The 9856-nt window shown below is 44.9% G+C and overlaps 1 long non-coding RNA gene across 1 annotated transcript; it reads left to right on the forward strand.

Annotated features, from left to right (window-relative positions):
• The first annotated feature begins 2688 nt into the window (after positions 1-2688).
• Positions 2689-8716, forward strand: LOC123149255 (uncharacterized). The gene is made up of 3 exons (XR_006474549.1): positions 2689-2962; positions 7940-8020; positions 8119-8716. It is a non-coding gene; the product is annotated as an uncharacterized lncRNA (long non-coding RNA).
• The last annotated feature ends 1140 nt before the right edge of the window (positions 8717-9856 follow it).

Raw genomic sequence — 9856 nt, forward strand, 5'->3', positions numbered from 1 at the left:
GAGTTGTCAATTCAACCACACCTGGATAACTTAGTATCTGCAGCAAGGTATTTAGTAGTATGATAGTAATGGTAACAGTGGTAAAGGTAAAGATAGCAAAAGTAATGTTTTTGGGGTTTTGTAGTGATTGTAACAGTAGCAACGGAAAAGTAAATAAGCGAAGCACAATATATGAAAAGCTCATAGGCAATGGATCAGTGATGGATAATTATGTCGGATGCGATTCCTCATGTAATAGCTATAACATAGCGTGACACAGAACTAGCTTCAATTCATCAATGTAATGTAGGCATGTATTCCGAATATAGTCATACGTGCTTATGGAAAAGAACTTGCATGACATCTTTTGTCCTACCCTCCCGTGGCAGCGGGGTCCTAGTGGAAACTAAGGGATATTAAGGCCTCCTTTTAATAGAGAACCGGACCAAAGCATTAACACATAGTGAATACATGAACTCCTCAAACTACCCTCCCGATTATTGTCACTTCGGGGTTGTCGGATCATAACACATAATAGGTGACTATAGACTTGCAAGATAGGATCAAGAACACACATATATTCATGAAAACATAATAGGTTCAGATCTGAAATCATGGCCCTCGGGCTCTAGTGACAAGCATTAAGCATAGCAAAGTTATAGCAACATCAATCTCAGAACATAGTGGATACTAGGGATCAAACCCTAACAAAACTAACTTGATTACATGGTAAATCTCATCCAACCCATCACCGTACAGCAAGCCTACGATGGAATTACTCACGCATGGCGGTGAGCATCATGACATTGGTGACGGAGGATGGTTGATGATGACGACGGCAACGAATCCCCCTCTCCGGAGCCCCGAACGGACTCCAGATCAGCCCTCCCGAGAGAGATTAGGACTTAACGGCGGCTCCGTATCGTAAAACGCAATGAAACTTTCTCTTTGATTTTTTTTCTCCGTGAGACGGATATATGGAGTTGGAGTTGAGGTCGGCGGAGCCTCAGGGGGCCCACGAGACAGGGGGGCCGCGCCCAGGGGGGAGGGCGCGCCCCCACCCTCGTGGACAGGGTGTGGGGCCCCTAGTCTTGATTCTTTCTCCAGTATTTTTTATATTTTTCAAAAAGTGACTCCGAGGATTTTCAGGACATTCCGAGAACTTTTGTTTTCTACACATGAAACAACATCATAGTAATTCTGCTGAAAACAGCGTCAGTCCGGGTTAGTTTCATTCAAATCATGCAAGCTAGAGTCCAAAATAAGGGCAAAAGTGTTTGGAAAAGTAGATACCTTGGAGACGTATCAATGTGCTTCCTACAAATGGCACTGCTACATTATCTTTGTAATGACTAGGTTGTTGCAGTACAACTGGTTCTGGCTGTGTTGATGGCCTCCTCACAAACTCAAACTGATTCATATCCTCATCTACGTCAACATCAGGGAATATAACCTGGAAAGGAATAGGTGCCCCTGTCTCTGGATCTGCGTCTGCCCCTGCCTCTGCATGCTCTGTTTCTTCCTGATCCTCTACAGTGTGTGCAGTACTGATGTGAACTCTCTTTGTAGGGCTCAAGACTGGAGGCAAATGTGCTCCTGGATTATGGACAACATCATCTTCATCTGGATTAGCATGAAAGCTTTGATCATGATCCAGGTAGATGCTAAAGAAGTGGTGCCCAATATCAACAAACACCATCATCCTATTTGCCTGCTCATCATCACTCAGTTCCCTCAAACCATTAGTGTTGGGTGTAAGAGTTGGGATGCAGTAGAAAACCTTGAGCCTGCCTGCCATCTCATAGCCTATTTCCTCAACTAGACTTTCAACTAAAATTGGTGACCAAGTTACCTTCTCCACATGATCATACCAAATGGAACGGCCATTGACATAAGCACGGTTCGTTCCATGCCCAACAAAAAATCCACCATGATTGATCTTCACAGAGAAATTGCTGCTTCGACGACCTGACACAGCAACACATGTACAACATACATCAGAATCGACATAAATCTCCACATCAGCATCAATTTATTTGAACATCTAAAACCCTAAGCCCCAATTCCGGTACCCCCAAATCCCATGCGAAAACCCTAGCAGAATTCGGCCTATCTACCAACTACAAAACATCTAGTAGGGCAATGCGGGCCGAAAAAGAGGGTTTTTGAACATCAAAACGGCAAAAAAGGGGGATTCTTCATATTAGGGGACTTACTGTACACAGGGGCCGCCGCCCCTTCTGCATGACGAACAGGAGACATCGACGCCGCCTCCCACGGGTGGCGAAGGCGCGCGGCGGCGGTGCCTCCTCAACCACGCACGAAATCGGGCCGTCGCCTCCCCAATCCTCCGATGATCGCGGGGCGGCGTCACCTATGCAGCTCCCCCTTTCTCTATCGACGAAGACGAACAGGCAGGTGGAGTGGTGGAGGGATGAATGGGGGATGCGGCGTCGCCCGAGGGCTTTTTTGCTTATTTCCACAGCCGCGTCGCCCCGGCTCGCCACCTGTCCCCAATGAGCGGTCAACACGTGGTCAAACAGCGTGTATGCACCACATACAGTGACCGTATTTTCACGTTCCGTCGTATTCAGTGACCATAGCGAGCGTATTTCAAAGTTGGGTGGCCGTATTGTGCTTTCAACGCAATTACAGTGACCGTGGGTATATTTATCTCTAATCTGAATCCACGGTACTAGTTAGAAAAAAAAACGCTTTTCGCACATGTCCAGGTTTCCACTCTCCACAGTGAGGACTTCTCGGCCGGCCGACATGCCTGGGGCTCACGGGGGGCGGCTACACCGCGCCACCCGATAAGCTCCACCCCTCCCGGCCGGACCCCCGCGAGATTCCTCTGACTCTGCGGTCGGAAAGGTGCGAGCCTCTCTGCAGAAAGGTGCGCGCTCTGCTCTTTGGTGTGCGGGCAACGGAGTGCACTCCATGTGCTCGACGAAATGCCCCTGAGACTCAGAGGGACGTACAGGTACCTTACCTTAATGACATCATTCAGTATGTGCTGTGCGCATTTGGCATTCTTGCGCTAGAACACTGAGAACAAAGGTTCAGAGACAACACAAAGCTCCCGCTCCCGCTCAGAAAAAGAAGAGACCACTCTAACTTGAGTAAGCAGTTACAGTTTTTGGTATTGCTACCAGAGATGCTATGGCCTTAATCTCCCAGACCACCCATACTGCTCATGAAATGAAAATCATATAAGACTGGTCTTCATTACTGTATCAAATTAGACCCCTCTTAGAACATAACACTCACTCACACAGCAATACTAATCTCAAAGTTCTTATCTCTTAACTTCCTCAGTTTCTCTCAAGTATTAACCCATCTGTTCTGCTTCTATATTTTCCAATTGTTCCATTAAATGAGCTGCACGCAACTTCTCACATGAGTCCATGACTAACGTCGACAGCAAAATAATCTGTCGTAGTTTACAAGGAGCACCAAGGAATACTTATGAATACAAGGTAGAAATAACCAACGCAGAGCACAGCTGAGCGAGCTATTAAATTGGAATCCACATCCAGGTTGGCTGAAAGACAGAGCAGGTCTTGCCTTATGCTAGGATTTTCTTGCGCTCACCGCCTCCCCCTTCCTGGGAAATTCAGTCAACACTTGCTCACCAGTTGTCCTTGATGCAGATCTGTGCATGCACAACACCCATATACCATTTCTCTTCTGCATAGCGCTTGTATTCCCTGTGTCTATGCGGTGTGAGTTGGGAGCAACCATGGCTGAGTATGCAGTTGGGCCGCTGATCTCCATGCTGAAGGACAAGGTGTCCAGCTACCTTCTGCAGCGCTACAAGGTGATGGATGGCATGGAGGAGCAACGTGAGATCCTGGAGCGGAAGCTGCCAGCCATCTTGGACATCATGGAAGATGCGGAGGAGAAAGGAGCTTATCGACCTGGAGCAAGCGCTTGGCTCAAAGCACTCAAGAAGGTGGCCTGCGAGGCGAATGATGTCTTCGATGAGTTGAAGTACGAGGCTCTCCGGCGCGACGCCAAGGAGAAAGGGCACTACAAGAAGCTTGGCTTTGATATGGTAAGCCTGTTCCCTGCGCACAACCCCATTGTGTTTCGTTACAGGATGGGAAAGAAGTTGTGCAGGATTGTGCGCGCCATTGAGGTCCTTGTCACAGAGATGAATGACTTTGGATTCCAACACCTGCAGCAAGCCCCACCATCCAAGCAGTGGCGTATCACGGATTCGATACTAATCGACTCCGACAGGGATATTGTTAGTAGGTCCAGAGATGAAGAGAAGAAAAAGATCGTGAGTATATTGATTGATCAAGCTAGCGTTGGGAGGGATCTCATTGTCCTTCCTATTGTTGGAATGGGTGGGCTGGGCAAGACCACCTTCGCTCAGCTTGTCTACAACGACACTGCAATCAAGGAGTATTTCCAGCTCCGGAGGTGGAGTTGTGTGTCAGATGATTTTGACGTTGTTAAGATTGCAAACTGCATCTGTCAGACCCGTGAGAAAGATCGTGACAAGGCATTGCAGGACCTTCAGAATGAAGTAAGTGGGAAGAGATACCTTATTGTGTTGGATGATGTATGGAATGAAGATGGTGACAAGTGGGAAAAACTCAGGACCTGCCTGAAGTATGGTGGCAAGGGTAGTGCAGTACTGATGACCACTCGTAAAGAAAAAGTAGCTCAAATTATGAAGATGTGTATTGATGATAGTCATAATCTCGGAAAGCTATCTAAAGTATTTCTGAAGGAAATATTTGAGAATAGAGCATTCTGTTCGCAAAAGCCAAATGCTGCTGAGCTAAGTGACATGGTGGAAAAAATTCTGGACAGATGTGGGGGCTCTCCTTTAGCTGCCAAAGCCTTCGGATCTATGCTGAGACGAAGACTAGCATGAAAGAATGGGTGAACGTACTAACCAGAAGCAACAGTTGCAATGCAAAGACAGAAACTTTACTTATACTCAAGCTCAGCTATGATGACTTGCCATCGCACTTGAAACAGTGCTTTGCCTTTTGTGCTGTATTTCCAAAAGATTATGAGATTGACGTGGAAATGTTAATCCAGCTATGGATGGCACATGATTTCATACCAGTGAAGGAAGATGACAATCTTGAAAAGGTAGGCAGAGAAATTTTCGCCGAGCTAACTTGGAGGTCATTTTTTCAAGATGTCAAGCGAACCCCTCGTCCAAGAGAAGAGAACGAGAACCGTTCTAGAACTAGAACAGTATGCAACATACATGATCTTATGCATGACATTGCCTTGTCTGTTATGGGAAAAGATTGTCTTACTATAGTTGATTGGCCTAATCAAAAGGAGCTGTTGTCAGCAGGCCCAACTCGTCACCTGTTCACTTCATCTGGGTTCAGCGGAACCCTTTTGCATGATTATCTGAAGAAACAGTCTTCAGCTCTTCAGACACTGTTGCATAATGCATGGAGCACAGGCTCAGCACCACCATTATCGAAGTACAATCATATGCGAGCACTGCAACTCTGTAATTTGAGAGAACTTCCACTTCAACCAAGGAACTTACATCACCTGAGGTATCTTGATCTCACAAACAGTTCTATCAAATATCTTCCCAAGGAAATAAGCACATTGTATAATCTACAGACTCTTAAACTTTCATATTGCACGAGACTTGGTTGACTTCCAAAGGATATGAAGTATATGACAAATCTCTGTCACCTATATACTAATGGATGCACATCATTGGAGTGCATGCCTCCAGACCTCGGGCAACTTACTTCTCTTCAGACTCTAACATATTTTGTGACGGGCTCTAGTCCTGATTGTAGTACTATTAGAGAACTACAGGACTTAAATCTTGGTGGTGAATTGGAGCTTTCTTCTCTTGAATATGTAACTGAAGAGCATGCTAAAGCATCCAATCTTGGAAATAAGGAGAAACTCACTCATTTATCTCTTAAATGGAGTGATCATACGACTGACGTACTGGACCAGCATAGGAGTGTGCTTGATGCTCTTAAACCTCATGCTATGCTGGAGTTTCTAGGAATATCTTCATATGGAGGTACTGGTTTCCCAACATGGATGACAAGTCTTACTTTTCTGCAGCATTTGACTAGGCTCCACCTAGATGGTTGTACAATGTGTGAGGAATTTCCACAATTCGGCCAATTTAAGGCTCTTGAAGTTCTTGTTTTAAAAAGGTTGAACAAATTGCAGAGCCTATGTAGTCACAATTCATCTGCAGCGTTTCCAGCATTAAAAAATCTCAGTTTGGAAAATTTGGATGCTTTTGAGAGATGGGCGGCAACCGAAGGAGAGGAATTAACATTTCCTATACTTGACAATGTTGTAATTGTGAACTGCCCAAAGCTGACAACTCTACCTGAAGCACCAAAACTCAAAGTTATAGTGCTAGCAGAAGACAAGGCTCAACTATCCTTATTAGTGTTAAGATCCAATTACATGCCTTACTTGTCTGGGTTATACCTATCTGTCAGCGATACAGAAGCAACACCAACACCGAAGCTTGACCAAGATCATGAAGTGTCTCTTTCCGTCATGAATTTGACTGGTTGCAGCTTTTTGTTCTCATCAAGTCTATTGCAGTCAGCAGGTGGGGTCTGGAAATGGTTTGGTCAGCTTGTGAGGTTGCATATTAGTTCTTTTGATACGCTCATCTACTGGCCTGCAGAAGAGTTTCGAAGCTTGGTATCATTGCATAGTATGATAATTCGAAATTGCAGCAAGCTAATAGGCCCCGCCCAGGTGAAAGGATGCCGTACTCGAGGTAGGGATCAATTCCTGCCAAATCTAACTGCCCTATATATAGCTGGTTGTGGGAACTTGACAGAGCTTTTCGTTCTTCCCTTGTCCCTCACGACTCTGAACATTTATGAGTGTTGTAATCTTGAGTTCATACTGGGGCAGGATGATAGAGAGTTGGAGAGTCTACAACACTTCGATACAATAGCATCGTTGGAACACTGCGATGGCCTTGCATCCGAAAATATGCCAGAACAGTCGCCTTCACCCAGAATTAATCCTTTTCCATGTCTCATGTCTTTAACTATACATTACTGTAACAAGATTCGTTCAGTGCGAACATAGTTAGATGCACTCACACGTCTGAGTATTAAGGATTGCAGTGGACTGGAGTCACTGGATTGTTTGGGTGACCTACCGTTACTGCGTAGATTAGTCATATTGAACTGCAAACATCTGGCATCTGTACCCGGTAGTACTGGGAACTACTCAGCCCTTGAGGTCATCCCAATTAAATACTGCCCAGCTCTAAATATGAAACCACTTTATGGACACCTTCAAAGACGGTGTCATAGCCTTGCACTCAAGGATCTGTCTGATGCTGGTTTAATCGATCCTTTTGAAGGTACTTTTCAATTTCAATTACCAAAATTTAGTTTCTTTTCTTTCCTTGCCTATTGTGTTGCTAATTGCACACCTTGCGACCTACAGTTTACTCTGCTTATGCTTTCACTTTTAGGAACACATTTGGTACCCATATTTTTCTGTTTGTTAATTCAAGGAAGTGTTCATAGAGTTTTCTCATGTCTCGAGTAAGTAGAGGTGCAGTTTACCCATAATCCAAAGTTAGGCACTATATCATAGAAATAAATCGAAGGTAGCCATGCCATTAATTTTGATCCTACAAATTTGTATTACCTAAATAGATGGGCCATGTCCTGGTTCCAGTGGTTATTGCATTTATGCGTTAACAAATATGCGTACACATATGTGACCACATCTATATTTTGTATAATTTGATGAAGTTAATACACTATAGAGATGGAATTATGCTCTTCTTGTGTGGCCACTGTGTACACAAATTGTTGTGACATGTGTATCCTGTTCTCATTTGTTTGTTTTTTTTGCGGGAATGTTCTCGTTTGTTTCTATGTTCCTGTAATTTTGACTTGGATGCATTTAATTTTTATAGAGATATCCTGACGTTTTATTTTTCTATGTACAGGGCCTCAACTATGGGTGCCAAAGTCTTGGAAATATGCTATTCCTGCACTTCGGACGCGCCAGTACCGGAAATAGCTATTATGTATGTATGTATGTATGTATGTTTGTGGAATTGATTTTTGCATCTTGAATTCTACAAGTATATATCCTTCTTTGGCTGAACATGTGGATCCATTGCAGGATGCTCCTGCACATAGAGAAGATGGACACTATCCATAGTTGCCCTCTTTGAAGGGAATCATCAGTGCGAGGTCTTGTTTTGCTTCCCGGTATTGTAAGTTGCTATGGAAGCGAAGGCAAGCCGGTCGAGGGCCTGAAGTCTCTGAAAAAACCGATTGCAGGTCATAGAAGAACCGCAGAAGGCAGTGCTGAGACCTGCTATGCTACTATCTGCAGAACAAGCTTGTCTGAGTAGGTATAGGTGCACTTGCATACAGTCGATCGTGTGCTAGCTAGCCGTTTGTCTTCATTCGTTCTCTCTGTGTGGTACTGGGTGATAGTTGTTGTATATATGCTGGCAGTTCGCTGTAATATGCTACAGGTATTTCACGCATCTTTTTTGAGTTTTTCAATATCCCTGTAGAGTAGAACATGGTCGGGTGATGGCCACTGTGGATTGCGTATGGCAGATGGTTAGCAATTCAGACTGCTGCCTGCATGTGTGTGTGTGTGTGTGTGTGTGTGTGTGTGTTGCCGCCTTGCCGGTCGATTTGTCGTAAACTTTGTAGCTCAAATTCCTCCCTCAGAGATCGGCTTCTCGAAGCTGGATTTTCCTTCTTCTTGTCTTCCTCTGTTCATTGCTCTGCTTCCTCTGTTTTGTTCTGCTTGTAGCTCTGCTTCCTTTGCCTTGTTCTCTTGTTATCTTTGAGCCGGACCAATGAGCGAACGCGAGCCATCAGCATCAGGTGAGTTAGTTGTTCGTGTCGCTTTGGCTTTGCTGCGAGTGCGAGCCATGGAAAGGAGCCGTGTACAGGGCAGTCGAGAGATGGTGGTACAAAGGCGTAGCGAGTCAGAACCAACAGCAGAGGAATATCTTCTTCTGTATGTAAAAGTAAAACAATGCCATACTGTCTGTATTTTGAGGGTAAAAACGTTCAGAGGTGTTAATGTGTAAATTGTCTCTTTGTATTTGAAGCCAGTTGATATAAAATACCCGCCCATACTTGAGTTTGTTCGTTATTAGTACGTACTCCCTCCGTCCGGAAATACTTGTCATTGAAATGGATGTATCTAGATGTATTTTATGTGTTAATAATGAGTAAGTTGAGATTTGAGAGGGGTGCCAGTGAGAGCTGTGCCTAACGTTCACACGAAACAGGCCCATCTCGTCATCAGCGGCCTGTCTCCATCTCTGACGAAGAACCGGACTTGAGACAAACTAATCAGGGGACTTCAGAGTTTCACAACAGCACGGCTTTTGTTCGGATCGTCACCGACGGACGAAGGAGCCAAAGCAAAGCCACCCATCAGGTGAGCTGAGTTGTTCGTGTCCGCTTGCTCTCGGGTGCGCCATGGAAAGGGCCCATGAACAAAATGGTGCTCGTTTTCGTCTCCGGTGGCAAAAAACCAAAAATCGTATAGAGGGAAATACATCAACGTCAAAATGATCAAGTACACCCGGTCTCTGCAAGTCTGCAGCGACATACGATCAAAAGCTCAACAGCCGACATCTGGCAAGACAAGTGACCTTGCAAAGAAGATGCCAAGTAAGGAGAAACCAAAGAAGAAGAAAAACAAGAAGTGTGGCGCCATCCGAAAGGCGTATGTGGTTTCATGATGAAGGGTGGTCAGTTTTCGTTAGTATGCTTGTTAGGAGTTTCATTGTGTTCTTCAAGTGTTGAGGGTTGCGGTTGTTGTTTGTTTAGAGGGCCGCTTAAGCGGTTTTGGTGTTTCCTACTTTGCGAGTAGTCCGCATTTG

Source organism: Triticum aestivum, chromosome 1B (genome assembly GCF_018294505.1).
Source record: "Triticum aestivum cultivar Chinese Spring chromosome 1B, IWGSC CS RefSeq v2.1, whole genome shotgun sequence".
Lineage (NCBI taxonomy): Eukaryota > Viridiplantae > Streptophyta > Magnoliopsida > Poales > Poaceae > Triticum > Triticum aestivum.